We start from the raw sequence: 22,656 nt of genomic DNA on the forward strand, positions 1-22,656 counted from the left end.
TTCTGCATCCCATGAGACAAGACATGTCTCTGTGTTTGTGGACAATAAAAGCGCCAAACCGAAGGAGCTTTCTTTGTTGGCTTCAGCCTCAGAGAAAAAATGAGATCAGGGTTTTTTTTCTCCGCTTCACTAGAAGGTCAGCTGAGGTGTCTGGGCATCTGACATATAGGTCTCCTGGTTGTTTTCCTCTAGAGATTTTCAGTTTGGAATGAGTCCCAGCCACTCACTAGAGGAATTATTCACTATAAGCTAAAAGTATTGGGACGCACCCCCAGATCAAAGAGTTCCGGTGTTCCAATAAGTACATGGATGAGCCGGTTTGGTGTGGAGAAGCTTGATTAGCTGCATAGAGCCGTGATGGATAATCTTCTCAGACACAATGCAAACAAAACTGAAATATGTTTTACTGGCTTTAAATCCACAACCTCCAAATCTGGCAACCCTTCTTAATCAGTCCACATCTCCACTGTGCTGTGGGGCGGGCATCATCCTCAACAGTAACTTTTCTTTCATGGCTCACTAATAAGTGATTTTGCATGCTTTTAGCACCCTCTAATGCCCGTTATTATTTCACTGTGGTTTAGTGATGTTATTTATGGTTTGTTTAAAGTGGGGGGGGGCTGCATTCCGCCGATGTGCATGAGAGCTGGCCGGCTGGGGGGGGGGGGGGGGGGGGCTGCTTGAAGTCAAGACAAACTGTTTTCTGCAAGAATTAGGCTCCCATCGCTCACTTTGAAAATCTGTTCAAAAGATTAAATTCGTTTGTGAACGTCACACCATTGTTGTGGTTATACCGAAGCTAACTTATCTCATTGATGTGATTTTGTCCTTTTAACACCTCAATCTAACTCCTGAAATGTCTCCTCAGCCTTTATTAGTGTCTGTAAAGGGACATTTTAGCACATACTGGTTAAAAACATATATTTAAAAATACGAAAAAGTTGCACAGTGTAGCCTCCAGGAATGGTCAGTTTCCACCTACAGAATGACCTCTTCCATTTGGAGACATAAGTCTTAACTGGTGCTTTTAATCTGCAAGAAAGATACTGTTGCTTGGCCAAGGTCCCTTGCAAGCTCCCTCCTATCTGACTGGTTTGTATTCACAAAACAAGACGAATGAACAATATGAGTAACTAATCATATAATGAAATGGACAATATGGTAAAATGAAATGTTTTGATTAACCTGTGCTTAAATTACTGAAGTTGAAATGAATATTAATATTACATTGAAAGATTAATAAGGATTGAAAGGAACCTTTGGGATGGATTAGATCAAAGATAGTGAGCCAGACCTTTCTTGTAAGTAGTGTGACATTACACTATGATAAGTTAAAGGTGTGGTTCAGATTATAATCAGTCACTCTGTGTTTTTCATGCAGGTTGAACATGAAAATAGTCTCCTACACCTATCTCCTGCATTAGCTTCTGATTGAAAATAGATTTGAAAATCCTCACAGATCTACGTCACACTGTGGATTAACACTGATGGACTCACCCATCTTGACTCAAGACGGGGAAGGTTGTTGTTGTTTTCACGTCCAGGAATCAGCAGCAGACGTCTCAGCTTAAGCTAACTGTTAGCATTAGCAACTTCACCACATGACAGAAGCTCCTCCAGTCTTGAGTTATTTATGGAGATAAAACATCAACGTTGCAAGTCAGTGGTAGAGTTGCGTTGCTGGTATCCAATACAGGGCGAGACGTCCAAATTTCAGGAAATAAGACTCCAAATTCTGTCGTCTGAAGCTGAGCTGTGATGTCGCAGACTTGGCCTGCTGAGATAGGGGTTCGTGGGCTTTTTTGCACCCTGAGTTCTGCCTGGAAGGCATTCATTCCTTCTAGAGACCATTGCAAATGCATTGATAAAATGAGTCATGCACGCCTTTAAAAAGTTCATCCTTTTCAATGCACATTTGCTACCATTATTTTAAGAAATCATTTAGCTTTTAATCAAACAGGAAAGACCCTGAAGATAAAATATCTAATTTACAATTGTCCTTCCTGGCTGAGTCACTATGTTATATTAAGCAGCGGTTAGGAACCTAGATCTACGTTCTGTCACGCTGATGATGCGTTTGGACAACATTTTGGCCTGACAACAGCGCCACCTGCAGGAAGCTTCTCTCTGAGACACTTTAACCTGACGACGTTTGTTTTATTTTAATGCCGTTTAGTCAGGAGCCTGATGGGTTTTTCAATGGAAACTTATGCTTTTTCCTCTGGTTTGACGTCTGAAGCCATTTGATCTGATACCTGAGACCTGATGATCACCTAAAATGCACACCAGTCTGGATTTTTCTGTCATTTCTATCTGAGAGAGGCTATAGTTGGTTGCAATGAACATTTGTCTTGAGAATCTAAATGAGCAATAAGGCAACATTTAGGAAGGCCAGTAAAGATAACTATTTGTCTCATTTTCCTTTTTTTATTGTCTTCAGCAATGCCTTCAGCAATTGATGAGAGAAAAGTGGCAGTCTTGGATGGAGCCGTAGATAGTCCTTACCATGACCTTTCACAATGTCTGCCAGACAGGCACCACCTGATATCAGACCCCTCACTAGTGTTGTGTATTGTACCAGGTTGTAGTTGTTAGAGCGTTATGAGTACCAGAGCGTTTAGATCTCATCTTTGTCTTTCATGGGTTTTCTTTTCTCGGAGCAGGGCAGCCCCGTCAGAAGAACACCTCTGCAAGTGAAACACAGATGAGGAGATAAGGCTGAGGATGAGAACAGCTCATCAGCTACTTTCTCAGTGCCACACGTTAGCTTTTCCCTTTTATTTTTGCTGACTTGCGTTGTGCTGTCATGCTGACCTCACAGCTGTACGCTGCCTGGTCCATTGCAAGCAAATTTTGCCAACTTGCTTTCCCATCATATTTCTTTGTTTTGGACCGTTACTGCCTCCCGTCAGCATCAAGTCTCCTCTGAATGCTTTGTCAACAGTGAACAGAGCATCTGCGTTATGAGCAAAGGATGATGCAAAGACCTTCCTGCTGGGTTAATCAACTGCAAACTCACTCATGCACTTCCTTTTTTATTTGATTTAATTTTCTCACTAATCTAATTATGCTTAATCTCTTTCCTTTCATGCACACGCGCTCTTTGGCAGCACACACTCATATCTATATGCAGATGCACTGAAACAGAAGCGTGATGTAATTATTGCAGCCTTGGAAAATTCCTTCCATTTCCTGCTGAGATGTGACCTGTAATGGAGCTTTGTTGTTACAACCTGGAGATGATGGGATTTTCAAAATTCTGGTTGTAAAATAAAAGAAGAGTGAGGAAGGAGGAAACTTTAGTCAGTAGGTGACTCCCTGATTGTTTTCCCTCAGGAGAGAATCGTGAGATCTTTCCGTTGCAGAGCTCTGAATCAGACAAAACAGATTTGGCAGTGGCATAGCAAGTTTGAGCCGGGCCCCGGTGCAAGTGTTGCTTTAGCCCCCCCCCCCAGCAAAAGAGGAATCACCAAATACTTTTATGAAAAGTGTTGTGATGATTGCAAATGGATCTGATCTAGATGAAGAGGGAGCACGGTACTGACACTGGTGACAAACATTAATGAGGAAGATGTCATTTCTAGTGCATTTTAGTGATGTTGTTTCTAATTTAACGAGTGAAATATGAGCTTTAAAAACAAACTAAATTATCACTGAAATGACATCAATAAATTTAAACTTATTTTTATCTAAGTAATATTTTGTTCACATTCATGAGTTGACTAATCTGTAATAACTAGAATTTTTTTAAATCACACCAAATACAAATTTGGGTCTCTGAAGGTTAAAGTTGAATTTAACGTAATTTAACGTCACCCTGGCCAATGAAAGGGAATAATAAAGTTTAGCTAGAACTTCTGAGACAGCAGCATGTCTCTCTCTGTTCCTAAAAAGGAGACAAGTCTGATCATCTGATCATCACACCTGACAGTCGCTGTTTCTCGCAGCTGGTATCCACCCCCGTCCCCCGCGCTCCTCTGCAGCAGCGCACACTAAATTTCAACCCTAAACAATTTCTCCCAACTTGATGAGCCCATGGCTGTGTGCATGTTTTATTTTTTTCATTGACCCAGCTATTATAAATTAAGCATCCTAGCCTTGCCTTGAGATCTTCCAGTCTTGATAAATTCTGGTTTTGCAGCAAGTTTGATCTAATATTGGAAATTGAATAAATTGTCATGTGCAATGTAATTCTATTTGACTCTCAGCATGTAACACATCAAATTTTAACTCAATCATTGTCTAATACGTACAAGCTGTGTTAAACCATCTTTGTCCTTGGTAGTTCAAATAAGCATGCCCTTTTTCTTATATTTGGCTGACTTAATAAGTTATTCAGTTTTAGATACATAGTGAATGTAATGGAATAGAGTTACAAATTAATTAAAGACCATGAAACATTGAAGATCCATATCTAGTATGGATCCCATCTTATTGACCCTGGGTTATTTAAATCAGAGGATTGGTTCTTTTTATTACAGGGGAATTAAATAAACACTTTGCATTAACAGAGATAAGAGAAGAGAGAGACTTTCAAACGTTTAAGAATATTTATTACTAAAATGATTTTAAACAATTTAACAAGACTAACTCTAATGATGGATGTTGCTGGGATGAAGTGTGAGGTGGAGTGTGTGTGTGTGTGTGTGTGATGTCAGTTCAGAACCTCCGTTTCCGGAGAAGCGAGTCTGAGTGGGATATGATGTTTTGCTCCTAACTAATCAAGTTTGAACCGTGGTCATAAAAACATGAGACGCCATTTGTGTCGCATCCACGTACCCTTCAGTGAGACTTCCGTACAGATCCGGATGCCATGTCCATGGATCTTCCTCTGGTACTGGAACCGATGAAACAGCGTCGACAGTACGACAAACCAGTCTTTGGATAGTCTCCAGGTAAAAAGCGACAGGTATTTCACAGCATCAAAAGGGGGCCCTCCTTGGTCAGCGAGTTCAGCTTTTATTCTGAAGGCACCATTGTTGGTTGATAACAACGGCAGGTTTTTCCCAGCTTGGTAGTTCTTAGCTTAAAAAGAAAAGTATAGATGGCCGGTCCATGCTCCACTTAGCATGCGGTGAACTTCAGGGGATCTTGAGATCTTGTTGAATACTGAACTTAAAAATGGCGTTGGAACTGTTTTATTAATCTGGATGTTTATGATTCTGGACAAATCAAAGCTGACAGATTAAATAAACACCACAGAGACTCGCCACGTTTCAGACGGGGACGATTCTGATTGGATCAGCAACAGCAATGTGTCATGTGATTATTTACCTTAGTGACTAGAATAAGTCATTTACTTATTAAAACAAATTAATCATAATATTGTGATTTCACAGATTGGTCACATGGTTATTATTGACTAACAGTTGTTTTGTTTAGCTTTATTGAAAATAGAGTTCTTTGGCTTTTAATAAAAGAAAAGAAAGGAGTCTTCATCTTCTGTCTTCATTGCTGGAACGTAAACAGTTTAGAAGTGAATGCATGACCTTGAGGCTTTTTCATGCACTCTGGCACTGTGTCAAAGTGGAACAGTGGTTAGAGGAAAATAACCCTGAGAAATGGCTCCTTCATCACGTTACATGAAAGTTTTGAGACGTTTCATTAAAAGCTGTCCAGTGGATCAAGAGATTTTTTTGCTAACAAACACGTGCACGCTCAGATTATCATCCTCCTTTTGCTTTTCTGAGATGGGTCTCTGATTATTAGCATTGATGAAAAAAAAAATAACCCAGATCACCAACAGAGATACTGCTGCTGCAACATATGACAATTAAACTGATCATGTTGCTCAGAAGGCTAATTAGAGCAATCAAAATCTGGCGCTCCTTTAAAAGCTATCAAAGCTTGCAGGCATGAACCTGAAATCACTCCGTGAAATGAATCTTACTGTGCAGGTGCAGGTCTGTGTCAGATGTGGGACAGCGACAGGCAGCAAAATTCGTCTGCCTCGTTGCAGATGCTGCTCTGTAAATCACTTGGGGATGGGGGGGGGGGGGGGGGGGGGGGACGACACGCAGATTTGGATTTTAGATTATATGAAAAGGAACAGATGGTGTTCAACAACCGGTGCAATATGTTGGGCTGAACCCTCTGACTTCAGGTGTAATAACTGCCGAAGAAATGACAGAGTGAACATAAAAAGCAATCTCCTGGGACAGCGACATCTTATTCTGAAAGTACAGAGAACAGGTATTAGGTTGGGCAAGAGTGTTTGATATGCTTATGATGGGAAAATATTAGGAATGGAACCTATTTTTTATCAAGTAAGTGAAATTAGCAAATAATTTTTGGCTATTTCTTAGTAATTTTTCAGTTAAACCCATAAATCTGTCATAAAAATAAACAACATAAGTTCCATCCATCCATCCATTTTCTTCTGCTTATCCGGAGTCGGTTCACAGGGGCAGCAGCCTAAGTCGAGAGGCCCAGACTTCCCTCTCCCCAGCCACTTGGGCCAGTTCTTCCAGGAGGTTCCCGAGGCGTTCCCTGGCCAGGCGAGAGACAGTCCCTCCAGTATGTCCTAGGTCTTCTAGGTCTCCTCTCAGTTGGATGTGCCTGGAAAACCTCACCAGGGAGGCATCCAGGAGCCATCCTAATCAGATGCCTGAACCACCTCAACTGGCTTCTCTCGATGTGGAGGAGCAGTGGATCTACTCCAAAGCCTTCCCAGAAGACCAAGCTTCCCACCCTATCTCTAAGCTGCTTCACACTCGGCTGTGAACCACTCCAGTGAGAGCCGGGGATCACTTTCTGATGAAGCCAACAGGACCACATCATCTGCGAAAACCAGAGACCCGATCCTTAGGGCAACAAAGCGGATCCCCTCAACACCTTGGCTGCATTATCCTGTCCATAAAAGTTATGAACAGAATCTGTGACAAAGAGCAGCCTTGGGGGAGTCCAACTCTCACCAGGAACAAGCTCGACTTACTGCTGGCAATGCGGACCAAGCTCTGACACTGTTCACACAGGGACCTAACAGCCCGTATCAAAGGGCCTGGTACCCCATACTCCCAAAGTACCCCCAAAGGACCCCCAGAGGGACACGGTCAAATGCCTTCTCCAAATCCACAAAACACATGTAGATTGGTTGGGCAAACTCCCACGCACCCTCCAGGACCCTCCGTAGGATATAGAGCTGGTCCAGTGTTCCACGTCCAGGATGAAAACCATATTGCTTCTCCTGAATCTGAGGTTTGACAATCCGATGGACCCTCCTCTCCAGAACACCCAAATTGACCTTACCAGGAAGGCTCAGGAGTGTGATCCCCTATAGTTGGAACACACCCTGAGGTCCCCCTTTTTAAATAGAGGGACCACCACTCCAGTTAACCAGTCCAGTGGACTGTGGCTGTGTCAGCCAACACAGCCCTACGACATCCAGAGCCAGGAACTCCAGGCGGATCTCATCCCCCCCGGACCCTTGCCACTGGGGAGCTATTTGTCAACCTCCTTCTTGGAAAGTCGCGCGGCAGCCACAACATCTCGCGAGATTTGATAACAGGAAGTGGGAAGTGACTGTATTGTTTATACATAATCAGACTTGCTGTCGTTTTTTGTGAGACTGTGATTCATTAACAGTGGGTAGGTACGCTATTTATTAAAATATTTCTGTTCAATTCAATTCAATTCAATTCAAAGATACTTTATTAATCCCAGAGGGAAATTAGTGTTTCAGTGCACACAATTCTGAGATCAGACATACGTAGGCATAGACACATGACAAGAATTGGTGACTGTGGTAATTCGCAACCCGAGTCGCGCTACCTTAATAGAGATCAGAGGGTTTACATGAGGATTGGGTCAGGTGGAGGAAAAAAAGGCACTTCAGAGTTACCCTCCACAGGGAGTGCAGCTTTGCTATGCAAAAAACACCTCAGACAGAAATGCAACAGACTTCAGACATTGCACAACATAAGTGTCCACTAGGTGGGGAGGTAGGGTTGGGGACTCTCCTCACATCAGTGCATGCAGCTGCAATGAGCAGCGCTCGTCACCTCCGTTTGGACAGGGGAGGGAGGTCGTTGGGTTTAGAGAGCACAGTGACTCCTGGAACGGTTCAATGGTCTTCACCGGTCGCAGTCCCGCCCAGGCTGGGATAGGAGACAGAGTTGCCATAGTGACGGCAGCATTCCACATTTCTTCTGAGTGGGAGTTATTGCTTCCGCCTTACAGGCTCAAGGGCACCAGATTCAGATTAAGAACTTGTTTTGGGGCCAGACAGAGATAATTTCCTCTCTGTCTTAAAGTTCTGTTGGTCCTCAACCTCTCAAAATCCAATAATGGCATAGTTAATCAATCCCAGTCCGTGCTGATACGTCAACTCGCGCCTTGATCGAATCCACCTTCTGTGCCAGAGTCTGAATCTCAGCCAAAGTTCCAAGTTTATGAGTCATCTGGACAATTACATGAGTCTGTGCATTCGCAGCATGGTGTAATCCATCTCTGAGCACCGGGGTTGAGCCAATATTCTTCGACAGCTCATTAATTTTCCGATAAGCCAGGTAACCGCTCAGGACAAAAGGCAGGAAACCTGACACCAACACAACAAATATCCAGACGTCTTCAGAATCCTCTACAGACATCCTCTAAGATCAATAGTATTTTAAAGTTATCAAAGCTGCAGTTGGGTTTGTGCGGCCACTATTAGAAACTGGCCTTTGTTTACCCCCGCTGACAGCGAGACCGGCTAATGTAGGAGGCCAGGACGGTAATGGAATACAGGCCAATATTAGAGGATTTACGGTAAACCCTTATTATTGTAACATTTTTGCAGAACAAAAAAACTCCAGACAGAATGACATTCTGCCCTTAACAGTGGATCAGAGAAGTCCAATAAACAGTTGAGATAAAATCACATCTCCCTGCATCTCCAGCATTCGCTTTGCTCTTAAAGGAACTGTTGGGTTAAAGCTGAGTAAATGGAGGTCTACTTGGTCCACCACCACTGAGAACTACATCTCCCAGAATGCACCAGCAAAAAGGCGACTGATTGATGATAAAAAACACCCTTGCAGGGTCAAACAGGAACAGCACAGCAAGCTCTGCTCATGAACTTTACTCTAAAGACGCCAATGGTTGGTAAATGTTTCTGGTTTATGATAGTGAAGTGTTTAAGTTGTACCTGGAGAGTATTCTGTTTGTCAGAGTCAAATTTGGTTTATACTTGACACGTTTACTTTCCGCTTGGTGATGCAGCTCGCGGATGGAATGCGCTTCACAACTTGCAGCGTTTATGGTTCATGCGGCTTGTCTCTGCGGTGAGACAATATTCTCCCAAACTGTAGGGGGCAGCATGGAGCTCCACGGCATGCATCCAACACTACACCATAGTAGAAGTAAAAATTACTGTTGTTTACAACATGGCATTCCAGCATTTTTTAACAGTGTCCTCGTCTTTTCTGACAGTGGGAGCTATTTCTCTCCAAGAATCATTAACAACATGTTGATCACGGTGATCTCTGAGAGCTGAATCATACAAATGTCTGTATTTACGAACCTCTGCCATACTAGTTCTTGCCGGTCCGCCATGTTTTTCCACGTCCGACCGTCCACATGGTTAGAAAATTTCCTAGGTGCGCGGTGCGGAAAGTTTGGGCCGTGTGGAAAGTTTGGGCCGTGCAGAGGTGCGGTGGAGGGGCGTTGTTAAAATGACGCAATTTTGCCGTGCGGAGCCGTGCGAACCTCGCGGACGCGTCAAGCATAAACCAAGCTTTAGTTGAAGCACTGCATTATCATAGTGATTTGATTGAAGTGAGTGATTGTTGAATAGTTAGTTTATGTGTTTAGTGAGGTAAAAGGTTAAAAGTATACATTAACAAGCTTGAAGGCATTTGATTTATTTATTTTCTTACTTGATGAAATACTCAGTTAAGGTATTCCCTTTACTGATTGATTCAACTTAATTCATGAAGGGAGTTTTATTAATTCATTTGAAGCACTTTACAGTTAATTCTTTCATTTAATCTAAAATGGTTGATTAATCTGAAATGTTCAATTCATTAGTTCATTCATTTATTTTTATTTTAAAAAATATTTATTTACAAAATATTGTTGCTAACTTTTATTTCTGTGCTTTGAAGGTTATCAACCTGATGAAATAATGCTTTGATCAACTTGAAACCAACAAATCTCAGAGTTGAAAAATAAAAGTTGATGAACTGCAAAGTCAAGAGTTGTCCTTGAGTGTCCCTTTGGAGTGGAACTAGTGTGGAGCTTAACAGGATCAGTAACATTAGACTCTCACCATAGCCCCTTATGGATCATTACAATAATTAAAAATGAGGTTCAAATGTTGATGTTGTTTCATAATTTCTAGTAATTATATGATGAACTCTATATTTATAGTTGTTTATTGCTACAATACTCTGTTCAAATAAGGGGGGTTGAAATGAGGTTTAGATTCATAAACATAAAACAAATTAATCAGAAAATTATTAAGCATCACCGATGAAGTGCATTTGTTTTCATGTTGAATTTATTGATGACTCAGGAAAAAAACTGAGGATGAAAACTATCCTTCACAGAGAGGGAAAACTTTGTGATGTTTATAAACCAGATGTGAGCGTGTAAATTATTTTTTTATGTGTTGAATCATTTCAAATTGCATCATGAATTGTGTCAAATCAAAAATCATTTTCAAATCATTAATGAATAGTGAGCATGGATGAATCATATAGGCTGAGGGTTTCGTATCGCTGGCAGTGTATCGAGATAGGAATCGAATCGGCCTCAGTAGTGGAGATTCGTATCTCCAGACTTGTGCCCTTCAAATGCACTATTGCGTCCTGTGGTGCGAGTGCGTTGGGTGTCCCAATTCTCAAGTGTGGACGTGCACTACGCCCCTTTTGCACCCTTGATCTGTACTTTGCCCAAGTGCAAAGGACATTACCCATAATCCATTGCTGCAGGAGCAAAGGCTCAAGTGCCTTATCTAAAAATCTGTATTTTCAAATGAAAGTTGCTAATTTTAGGACAATTAATTTCACCTTTATTGTCATTGCAATTTTTACAATGCAATTTGCTCTTGATTGATGCTCTGAATGTTTTAGACAACGATTTAAGGTTTGCACTCTTGTGTACCACGCACTCAAAGCCTTACTGCGCATTTCCTCCAAGTGCACTTCACAGAAGACTGCCGGGCACAGCCTGGATTCTGGGATTGGACCTTACAGGAGCTTAAACTCCAACTTTCATACCCAACATGCTAACAGACCAGGGTAGTATCATTTTTGTTTAATGTGTTTTCAAGATATTTTAAATACCAACAGGAGATAAATAATCCAAACATTTGAGTCTGATTGCAATTGTGCAACTTCTAAGCAGAAGTAGAGTAGCTGTGCTCCCGTTTGGATAAAAAAATCAGCCTCTCAGGCCCATTTTCAGCTCAGTCCCTCTGTGTTAGAATGAATCTGACTGAGGACTCTGGGGGGATGAATGGTTGCTGCCAGCTCCTCTCTCACATGGCCCACTGCCAAAGCTCTAATTTAAGCTCCAGGCCTTCTGCTAGGAAAGCAGAGGAAACCAGGATAGAAGTGCAGCGGGTGGAGTTCGGGGGCTCCGGGTTCTGCTCCTTGGAGTAGAATCGATGGATGTTAAGCTCATCAATGAGGATGACTCATCTGAGGCATTCATTCTTTCTGACCTGCTTACATGAAGTGGAGGAAAGTCAAGATGTTCAGCTGCTACCGGTTATAAAATCAAATCAAATCCACCGCTTCACCTCACTTAGGACTGCCATGAACATTTGTATTGAAGCACTCTCTAAGGTTATACTTTACTAATATTCCTATACGGTGCAGCTAAAGGACTAAAGGTGTGTATTCGTTGACATCAAAAGCTTTTAAACAGTTTCCATCTCCTTCAAATTATCAAAGGTCAGAAGCTTTTTTGGCAGACAGATGAAGGTTGATGGCGGTTGACTGAAGGCACTTCTGATTCCATTTGGGCTGGTTTCAGTTTCAAATCCTCCCACCTTCCTGTCTCATAATCACTCCTACAGATTGTTCTAATCAACTCAGGACCTCTCACACCATTAACAGCTCACAGTCATGATGTCTACATCTTCATTTTTGCTATGGTTTCAGACAGATGTGTAGGTGGTGCTCACACAATTTTCTTATCACCCAAAAATAAATAAACAAATAAAAGACTGGCCTTAAATGCGAAGCCTTGTCCAAAAAAGGTTTTTACTCCTCCTGCAGAATGCAACAGCTCTCCTCTCATGTCCACAAACAGCAGTATATCTGGGTGGTGACTGCGTTGTAAATGCTATCTTTAAATTTTGCGGCAAAGCAAGCTACCACTGCTGCTAGCTGGCTGCCAAGTGCCGTGAGACGCCATTAAACTGCAGCAGCTTACAAGGAGGAAGCCGGAACACAATGTGCAATGCATTCATTTTCTATGAGGTATCATGCCACCACAAACACCTCTGAGTGTTGCTACAGGTCACTAAACCTCCTCTGTATAGATGCTTCTGTGTGTGTGTGTGTGTGTGTGTGTGTGTGTGTGTGTGTGTGTGTGTTTTCATTTTATGCATGTTTGCAAAATCTTGTTGGTGCAACAGGAATGTTAAAAGCCATCATTATCTCTCTCGAAAATGAAGATTATGAGCTGGAGTCATGTTGACATGTCAACCCCGTTATGTTTACAATCAGGGCAGACTGGGACTGAAGTGCACTGCAAAGAAACTGAAAGTTAAGTGTAAAAGAACCACTTTTAGGATGCAAAATCAGACAGAAAGAAAATTAAACACACTGCTATTTGCAACCTGTTTTTCTAACACCATGGGTATGTGATATAAAACTGCCAACAGGTCACATGTATGCACCAAATTATTTTCTTTTATCATCATATAGCCAACGGTTCTATGGACTTGGGTTTGTAGTCCTGCTTGGTCACAAGTTCAGACGAACAAATGAACACACAGGAAGCCTCTGTTGTGACTCAGTGCCCCAATAATTTAGATTCAGGATGGAGAAAGGCTGCTCATGACTCAGAGTTTCCATTGTGGCTCTGGCTCTCCCATAGCAGCTTTGCATGTGTGCACGCAGGTGTGTGATTACACATGTGTCATGGCTGCTGCTGTTCATATGCAAGCACCATGCATGCACTGTGAGTTTTAAACTGTTACACAGATATGATGTATGCTTCCTACCCCTAGCCCTAACCCTAAACGGTGCTTCATGTAGTGTAAAGAGAATGCTTACAAAACGTGTGTGTGTGTTTTAGCTAAATATATTTTAAAGTGCATGGTGGATTTGAAAGAACTCAGAAAGTAATAAATGCACGTACAACTCTTTCATTTTTAGAGTCCCTGATGAACATTTCCAAACACATTCATAACTCAGATTTTAAATATACTGAGCTCAGATTAGGGGTGGTATGTTTATGTTTATGTATTTAGCAGACATTTTTGTCCAAAGCGACTTACAAGAGATAATCGGCATGTTGCCCTTGAGGCTAACAACAACAATAACAACAACAACTTGACATCAATCATGGAGAGTAGGGAACAAGGAGTGGACGGTAGAGAGGGGTGGGTGGGTGCAGGGAAGGTGCTAGTTAAGAAGATGCTCTCTGGAGAGCAGGGTCTTCAGGAGTTTTTTGAAAGTCGAAAAGGAAGCCCCTGTTCTGGTAGTGCTTGGAAGGTCATTCCACATTTGTGGAACGATGCACGAGAAGAGTCTGGATTATCCTGAGCGTGGTGTAGGCACTGCTAGCCGACGATCCTGTGATGACCGGAGCGGCCGGGCCGAGACGTAAGCCTTTGCAAGAGGATTCAGGTAGATGGGAGCCGTACCATCTCGGACTTTGTATGCTAGTGTTAGCAATTTGAATTTGATGCATGCTGCTAGCGGTAGCCAGTGGAGCTCAATGAACAGAGGGGTGACGTGTGCTCTTTTTGGCTGATTGAAGACCAGACGCGCCGCTGCATTCTGGACCATTTGAAGAGGTCTCACAGTACAGGCTGGAAGACCAGTTAGAAGGGCATTGCAGTAATCGAGGCGGGAGATGACAGCAGATTGCACCAGGAGCTGGGTGGCATGTTGTGTTAGGTATGGTCTGATCTTTCGTATGTTATACAGCGCAAAGCGACATGAACGTGCAACAGAGGTAACATGATCTTTGAAGGTCAGGTGTTCATCAATCACAACACCCAGATTTTAAATTGCCTTTGAAGGAGCCAGAGATAGGAAGTCATTTTGGATTGAGATATTGTGCTGTATGGATGGTTTTGCTGGGGTGACAAGTAGTTCAGTTTTAGAGAGGTTGAGTTGGAGATGGTGGGATTTCATCCATTTTGATATGTCAGGGAGACAGTTTGATATTTGTGCTGAGACAGTGTGGTCATCCGGTGGAAATGACAGATAGAGCAAAGTGATATGAGCTATGACTTTTCTTCAACACACACTCTAAGTCCAAACTAGTCACACAAGATCATGCAACATCAGATGATGTCATGCATGATTTTTTTTGCCTAAATTTGACCAAAATGACTCCAACTGCCTCATTTCTTAGTATAAGATATTTTTGTTTAAATTAAATAATGCTTACAATACGTATTCTTGTAAGAATTATAAAAGAAATATTCATTTCAGTGTTATCAACATGTAATGCCAATGTTTTTATGCTCAGACGTATCTTGTGACTCACTCATAACCCTAATAGATGAATTCTCAATTGTGCCTGCATGACAAGCAAATTTTAAAGTGCATCAGTGCCTCAGCTGAGAGCTCTTAGCTCAGACGTCAAAAAATGCAATCACTGGAAGTTTGTGGATGATGAAAAGGACTGGTTTTTTCCTCTCTGCCTAACAGTGCTGACAAAGTGACATTCACAACGCTGTGTGACTCAAACCATGTCCTCATGAAGGTTCCATCTTCACCAGGTGTTGTTGTCACTTTGACAAAACTAAAGCATCACACTTCTGACTAAACAAAGCCTAAATTTAGAGTGCAGCTTTGAGTTTTGTGCTTCTGAATTAGTCTTTCGAAATGTGTTGTCAGCTTTTGGTCTGGTGGTCTGGACTACTACATCACATGGTTTCCTGCCGACCAAGTCACGTGGGAATCCTTACTGGAAGACAGGAAACACTGGTCTGTGGTGCCTCACGTGCCTCCGATGTCTCTTGAAAGATGCGAGCTGGTTCATTTATAATGCATTAATGGACAGGACCACAGGAAAGCCTCCCTCCTCATGTGGGAGTATCATCAGAGTACTTGCATTCATCATGTCTGGATATGAACTCACTGCAGACAGATCTATGATGCAGCTGCTGACAGCAGTGATCAATGATTTTCATGTTCTCATTAGAAAACACTGCAAGAGGATATTGCTTGAATTTCTGGCATGCAATCAACCTTTAAACAGTCGTTTAAATCTGCTTTTTGAAACTTTTTGAAGATTAAAAAAACACTTCTGATGCAAAGTTTTGCAGATTTTGCTTCAGCCCCAAGCCCTGCAGCATGCTGTCTCTCTAACATAAAGGTCTCTTGTTGTGGCTACCATCAGAACATGATGCAAGGCAGAGCGTTGGATGAGAAACATGCAGCTGGTGGCTCAGCTTCGCCCGTGGAGAGGGACCTCACCTTGATTTTTTGCTGATGAGAACTGACTCAACTTCAGGCACAGACACCAAGTGGTATTGGAGTTACTAAAAGCTTGATGAGGTTTTCATGAACTGATAACTCAACAGGATCAAGTAGGGGGATGCATACAAGTCTCTGTGCAACAATCTGCAACAAATTAAATCAATAACGCAGGAACACAGAAGTTCTGAAGATCAAATCAAGACCTCATGCTAATCCTCAAAATGTGAGCATGTTGGCCTAATAATATTAAGATTAATTAAAGCAGCAGAGTGTAGTTTCATGCCACTAGGGGGCAGTACATACATGTTAAGGTATTTTTACACCATGTAGCCATGACTGTCGCTAGTTTGAATAAACATTACGGTAAGTGTGTTATCTGTGGAGCAGAAAGCATGAAACCTTGGTGTGACTCCTCCGACTCTGATGCTCCTTCAGTTAATTCCATCGAGAGAATGCAATGCTGATTGCAGTTTTCAGGCGCTGTAGTTTCCAGATCAGCTCGGGTCCAGCGCCTGCTAATGACGTTATCATTATACTATGGCAATACCGCTCGGTCATGTTTCGTACTGCCTAATGTTTTTGAACTTGGTGACAGCTTCCGTATGCCATACGTCCAGTCACACATTGACAGGCGCAGGACCCCAAGCCGGCCAGAAGGAAACACGGCGTCTAATATGGTGTCCACCAAAGGTGCTAGACCTGTGCTATTTGAACTTTGGACTTGATTTTTTAACAACTGGACATCATTTTATTCTTTTTCAACAGCGTGTCGATGGAAATTTCCAGAGATTAACAGTAAAAACTACTTTCTTTAAATTACCTGAAACTCGGCGGCATCTTCTTCCTTCAGCGGTTCTCTGGTATGTCAGCCTTTTCGGGTTTCCTGTGAGTTAGAGAGAAGCTGAACCGATTTGAGTTTGTTAAATAAAACTCCACAAACGCCTGTGTTTCTGTGCATGAGCTTGAGTGGTTGTCTCTGTGGAGGTGGATGCAGAGCAAGGCTGCTAAGTGCAAAACGATGGCCGCTGTTTTTAACCTCCCCCAACCACAGTCCCAGCATTTAGCATCTCCTGTTTTTCAGAGTAATTAATGTCATGAGCAAGCGGCGTCCGATTAGCCCAGGGGTCGGCAACCTGTTCCCATCAAAGAGCCATTATTACCCATTTCCCACAGTAAAGAAAACACTGGGAGCCACAGCAGCCGCGGCGTTGTGGGCGGGGCCTACCCTCAGACAGCAGAGAGCTGCTTTAACCAATCACAACAGGTGACAGCAGCCATTACCGGTCGCTCGTGTACGTCAAGGTTATCTTTCATAAGAAGATAATCAATAAAACGATTTATATAAAATGGATCCAGAAGTTGTAGCCCGTCTCTGCCTACAATATTTTGATATTTTTCACCCTGTTGGTGGTTTTACTGAGCAGGTGCCACTTTTGTCATACGTTTCTTTTTAAAACATGTTTAAACTGTTTGATTGTTGTAATTAAACTTTGTAGGTGGGGGAGGTCAGAAAAGGATCCGATCAATTTGTTTTTCCCTCATTTACAGTGACGGAGATAATGGCGCAGTGCGCCTGGCTCTGGTGTTAATCAAGTTAAATTATATCTCTTTGCAACAATTTTCACAAGAAAACAGAACAGTTAAAAGCAGGGCTTGTGTTGACTGGACAGTTCCCGTATTTGACCGTTTATTTTGACGGAGAAAGAATAGAAAGAATTACCCCGACGCATGCAGACGAACTGACATTTTATTCGTTATGCACATCACAGATGTAGCTAAATCACTCAAGAAAAGATTCCCATCTGAACATCTGAGCTGGACACTGCTCAGCGCAGCTCACTGTCAGCGCGCACGTAAGGTCCACAGCGAGCTGAAGATGTGGAGAGGGGCTTGGAGCGCGTCGCAGAACCAGAGCGCATGCAGGAAGATTCCTCCGACTGAAGAGAGACTTGTCACTTAGAAAATGTTCCCTGATTATGAAACGTTGCTGAATAGCGCTTGTTCCTGTCTCCAATGTGGCGACACATCCAGGAGCCGTCTGAGGAGAATCCCAGAATCTCACATCCTCTTCAGCTCAGAAAGCGCCGCTATGATTACGAACAAGCGTGACCCGTCAACCCGGTCTCACAGTAAGACTGGGTTGGACCTGTTCAGGTTTACGCAGACAATCTTTACATTTAGAATTGGCATACAGATGTAAAATTAATGCAGTAAAAAATAAAGCATTTTATTTAAATATCCAGTCATTATTTTACAAGCACAGAGAGCCACATCAGATGGATGGAAGAGCCGCATGCGGCTCCAGAGCCGCGGGTTGCCAACCCCCGGGTTAGCCGTTCCATGATGTTGTTTTGCGGGAGTGGAATCTCGAAGCACTTCTTACAAAACTTTAAAAATGAAGCAAATGTGCACATCTAAACAGAAAAGTTGACCAAACTCAGTCAGTTTTACAGATGCTGAAAGTCATCCACAAGTCCCACTCAAAGATTACACATGATCTTGTGATATTGCATTTAAATGACCAATAGTCCTTTCTAAGACCGCTTTCAACATCAGATGATTTTATTTTAAAACTCTTGACAGCAAGCAATATACATTTCTTCAAATACCATTAAGCCTTTAATTTTCGGAAAGAGGAAGCCATGCTTTTTGCTGAAATGCTCAAACATCCAGCTGCTCCTGAGGGGAAAAATAATTACCATCACACCCCTAAACAACAAATCCCCCTAAAGACACATTGCATGTCCTTTTATCATGACACAATGAGCATTCACTGAAACGCACATGAAGAGAGTCAGAATCAGATGTTTGCACAAGTACATGCAAGCTCACAATCACCCACTCAGTGATGCATGCCCACAGCTCATAAAGAGGTTAAACCTGAGGTGTTTTGCATCCGTGCGTGTGTGTGCATCCATGTGTGTGTGTGTGTTTGTGTTTGTGTTTATGTGTGTGTGTGTGTGTGTGTGTGTGTGTGTGTGTGTGTGTGTGTGTGTGTGTGTGTGTGTGTGTGTGTGTGTGTGTGTGTGTGTGTGTGTGTGTGTGTGAGAGAGAGAGATACTAAGCAAACTGAGTTTAATAAATAAATGAATGTGGTTTTCAGAGACTGAAAGTACGAGTCTGAGTTGGAAACATCAAACTGATGAGGACTTAGAGGTTAAAGAAGACCTTACGCATCACCACCAGCTGAATGGTGGTATTTAGCCTCTCCAACCTATAACTCTTTAATCAAGAGTGCTGTAAATGATCTAATTATCTCTAATGCTGTGGATTCAAGGTCAGCTCTGAGAATCAGCAATTATATGTGAGAAAACTAACAAATATGCTGCATTGGGAGGTGAAAAGAAACCTCAATGAAAACCCTAGTTTGTTCCAAATATGAAGAAATTTGTTAGGTTTCAACTTTTGATCTGCTTTGCATATTTTCTGCTAATTACTGTCTCCTTTGAATATTTTAGGGAGCAAATATGAAGCAGATGGATGAAGAGAAGAATGGCTGGCTTCATAATGAGTTTGTCATCATGCAGTTGCACCAACCCTAATAATTCTACTCTGTTTAAAGATGGAATTTCCATTTGTGCCGTCCCACATTGGAGCGATTAATCACTTTTTAATCGAGGTGTCTCAGTGACTAATTCCCCCATTCTGAAGCACTGCCATGACACATTAAATTTGAAGTATTTGCTCTAGTTTCTTCTCTGTTCAATGTTTAACACAGATGACATGTTTGATTCTCTTTCTTTGCAGAAGTGACATGCTGCAGTGCGGTAAGGATGGACAAAAGCCAACTGCATTGAACCAACTGTTCATCCTGTCACTTCATTTTTCTGGCTCTCTGCCTCTGCCCTTTATCCAAGTCTCTCCTAATTTTCATATTACACAAAACTGCTCTTGACCCCACAGTTTTTGCTAATTACATGTCTATCTCAAAAATACCATTTCTTTTAAAAATCCTTGGAATGATAACTTCCTATAAATTGGTAATCTTTCTGGTTGAACTAATTATGTGGGACTGGTTCCGGGCCAACTTGGGAGACTGATATCTTTAGTTCAGCTTCAGTGATCATGTGTTCTCCTCCACTCTTCTTGTGTGATGTCCCACAGGGCTCGGTTTAGAGACACCTATTTTTCTAGCTGTATTTGCTTCCACTATTTGACAAGGATCATTGTGCTCCACTGTTAAAACAACTCTGTTATGTCATGTAGTTGATTAAATAAAAGTCTGGATCTTTAACCTCTTAATTTTTTCTTATAAATACACAGAGGTGAGTGTCATATTGTGGGCAAGGTGCTTAACCCAGGACATGAAAAACCACGCGTGAAAACCAGGTAAGTAAAATAGTAAAATTATTTCTTAACTGAGGATAAGAAAACTAAAGGCGCTGCTCCAGAAAAACAGGAACAGGACGGGACTGGAATCTAAAACGAAAGAATAAACAATCGTGAAACTTGTGCCGGAACCAGAGAACCAAGAGAATAATTTATTTCTGGGTAGAATTGTTCTTACGGTCATAGACCAGGGCTTAGCGGTGGTGGACTGGGTGAAGATCAGTAGAGGAGAGGCAAGAGGACCGATGGCTGAAGAGGAGGGGGTCAGGAGAAGGTTGCATGAGTCCAGGGTGTAGGTTGGCAGGCAGGCGAGTTATGGAGAGTGGAGGCCAGAGGATCCTGAATGGCGAGACGTGGAATACAACTCCAGGCGTGGTTAGAGGATATGAGGCAAGATACTGGAACAAGAATACACAGGATTTCATAGGACAAGTTCGCAGGAATTTCAGGAGATTTACTGGGCTAAAAGCTACCCTTGGTGAGAGTATCAACCGGCACTGGAGTTGTGTCACACCGCTCCTTAAATCCCCTGGCCCTCTGATTAGCAGAATCAGGATCAGCTGGAGTTCGTTGCCACGCCCACCTGCAACACAAACAGCTGACTGCCAGGTCTCCTCTCCTGCTGATTGAGGCAGACCGTGACAGTGAGTGTTTTGGTAGCTTCATGGAGATGCCCAACATGGGTCTCCTGGTTTCTTGAGCCGGTATATTAAGCCAGCCATTATGAAGGTAGGAATGTGATATTTAAACTTAAATATTTAGACCTGCACAGTCAGGCTTTTACCAGCTGAGGCAGCTAGCTAAAATGTGGCCTATTCTGTCCTGGCAGCACTAGACAATAATCCACATCTTTGTTACAGCTTAGCTGGATTACTGTAATACAGTGTTTACTGGAGCCAGTACTCACTTATGATCAGAGAGTGAAAATTGCTGCTGCTTGCTTTTTAAATCACTGATGATGCAACCCAGTGCATCTGTAGAAGTATCTTGCACAGTGAAGTCCAGTATAACCACTGGAAATTAGCAAACACTGGCGTCAAAATATGACGCGTGTGACCAAGCGTCAATATGTGACGATTCGGGACGCCCCAGCGTGTCAGGAGACGACGATCAGGGACACGCTGGGTCACGTGGCTCCGCTGGCGCCACTGTTTGACGCGCACGGTCACACGGACATTATTCGACTATTTAACCTTCCTCACACCCCAATCCTAACCTTAAGGTTCATAAACTGTGACCTTAAGTTTAGGATTGGGGTGAGGGGAGGAAGGTTAAGTAGTTCAAAAGGAGTTCTAATGTCCGTCTCACCATCGTCGTCGGATACCGACGCTCTAGGACGCTGTGTCAGCTGTTTGTCCATGATCGTCGTCGCGCTGGGGCATCCCAAATCGTCATATATTGACGCTTGGTCACACGCGTCATATTTTGATGCCTTGGGTGTGAAAATTTGTTGAACACTAGTTAACAACCAAGAATAGTTTGGTGACCATTAGAGGACAAACAGCACCCAGAGCAGGATGAGCTAGCATCTCAGTCTGCATCTTTTATGAGAGAAAACCTAAATAAATTCAAGAGAACAGTCTTCACAAAGATACCCCCAAGAAGTCTTCAAGTGGGGGATAAGACCTCTATGTGGACAGACCAAATGGCATGACCCAGGCAAACAACATATCTATATGAGATGTTTATGTAACAAGTTATGCAAGAACATGCGTGACCTTAAAGTCCATCAGGTCAGATTGAAAAGCAAGGAGAGGGAGTTTGAGGTGCAGTGCACGGCCCATGAGTCTGTTGAGATGCAGGAGTGGCCCATTCCTCCTACTCCAAACAGGGCAGTTCAGCAGCTGCAACAGATTAAGTGGCCCCCAGCCATTAAGGGAGGGGATTGGTCACAGATTTACAGAGATGTGAGGTAGACTGTAGGGGTCTTTGGGAAAGTATTCAATCAAATGAGCCTAACAGGAGTGGCCAAGATGAGGGCCATGAGTTGTGTATGTGAAGCTGCAGGTGGCTATGGATAAAGAGGGCTGATCAATGGACAATTGCTGATGGGATGCAGGCTGGGTTCTGATCAACCTAAGCTAAATTTTTATTTGAGACTCGCCAAACGGCATTGAATTCACAGATAAAAAAGATGTGGGTTCAACTTTCATTTTGGAACAACTTTTCAAGCAAGGGAAGGGAATGATCTGACCATGCAGGAGGACTGACCCATCATAAACCTTTGTCGGCTGTGCTGAAGAGAAAGGTACAGAACCAACTTTTTTAATTAATTAGCTGCGTGTTCTCCTGTCCTCTGTCCTCTGGGCCACACACACACACACACACACACACACACACACACACACACACACACACACACACACACACACACACACACACACACACACACACACACGGGACTGTCTCAGCTGTTATTTTCTTTAAGGAGTGTGCACGTACAGCATGCCCGCCTCGTGCATGAGCTTACTATTGAAGCTGCCATTACACTTTTGGCCTGAGGGGGCAATCGCGAGCATAAAATTTCAAAAGTCCGTAAAGCCCCTTTAAACATCTGCTAACGAGGTAAGCAAAAGTTGCTTGGCTAGAATTTTAAAACTAGCGAAATAACAGGATTTTAGGTTTATCAGCTAGTTTTAAGAATTCTAGCCAAACAATGTTTGCTTATCTCAATGGCAGATTGTTTTAACTCAAAACAAGAACATATGGATCATATTTAAAGTGACGGTGT

The 22,656-nt window shown here is 42.6% G+C and overlaps 1 long non-coding RNA gene across 1 annotated transcript; it reads right to left on the minus strand.

The window, feature by feature from the left end:
* Window positions 1-17,097: 17,097 nt before the first annotated feature.
* Window positions 17,098-22,218, minus strand: LOC139066358 (uncharacterized). The gene is made up of 3 exons (XR_011519256.1): window positions 20,399-22,218; window positions 20,104-20,323; window positions 17,098-20,015 (listed from the first exon to the last, which is right to left on the minus strand). It is a non-coding gene; the product is annotated as an uncharacterized lncRNA (long non-coding RNA).
* Between the last annotated feature and the right edge of the window lie 438 nt (window positions 22,219-22,656).

This window comes from Nothobranchius furzeri, chromosome 2, assembly GCF_043380555.1.
Source record: "Nothobranchius furzeri strain GRZ-AD chromosome 2, NfurGRZ-RIMD1, whole genome shotgun sequence".
NCBI lineage: Eukaryota > Metazoa > Chordata > Actinopteri > Cyprinodontiformes > Nothobranchiidae > Nothobranchius > Nothobranchius furzeri.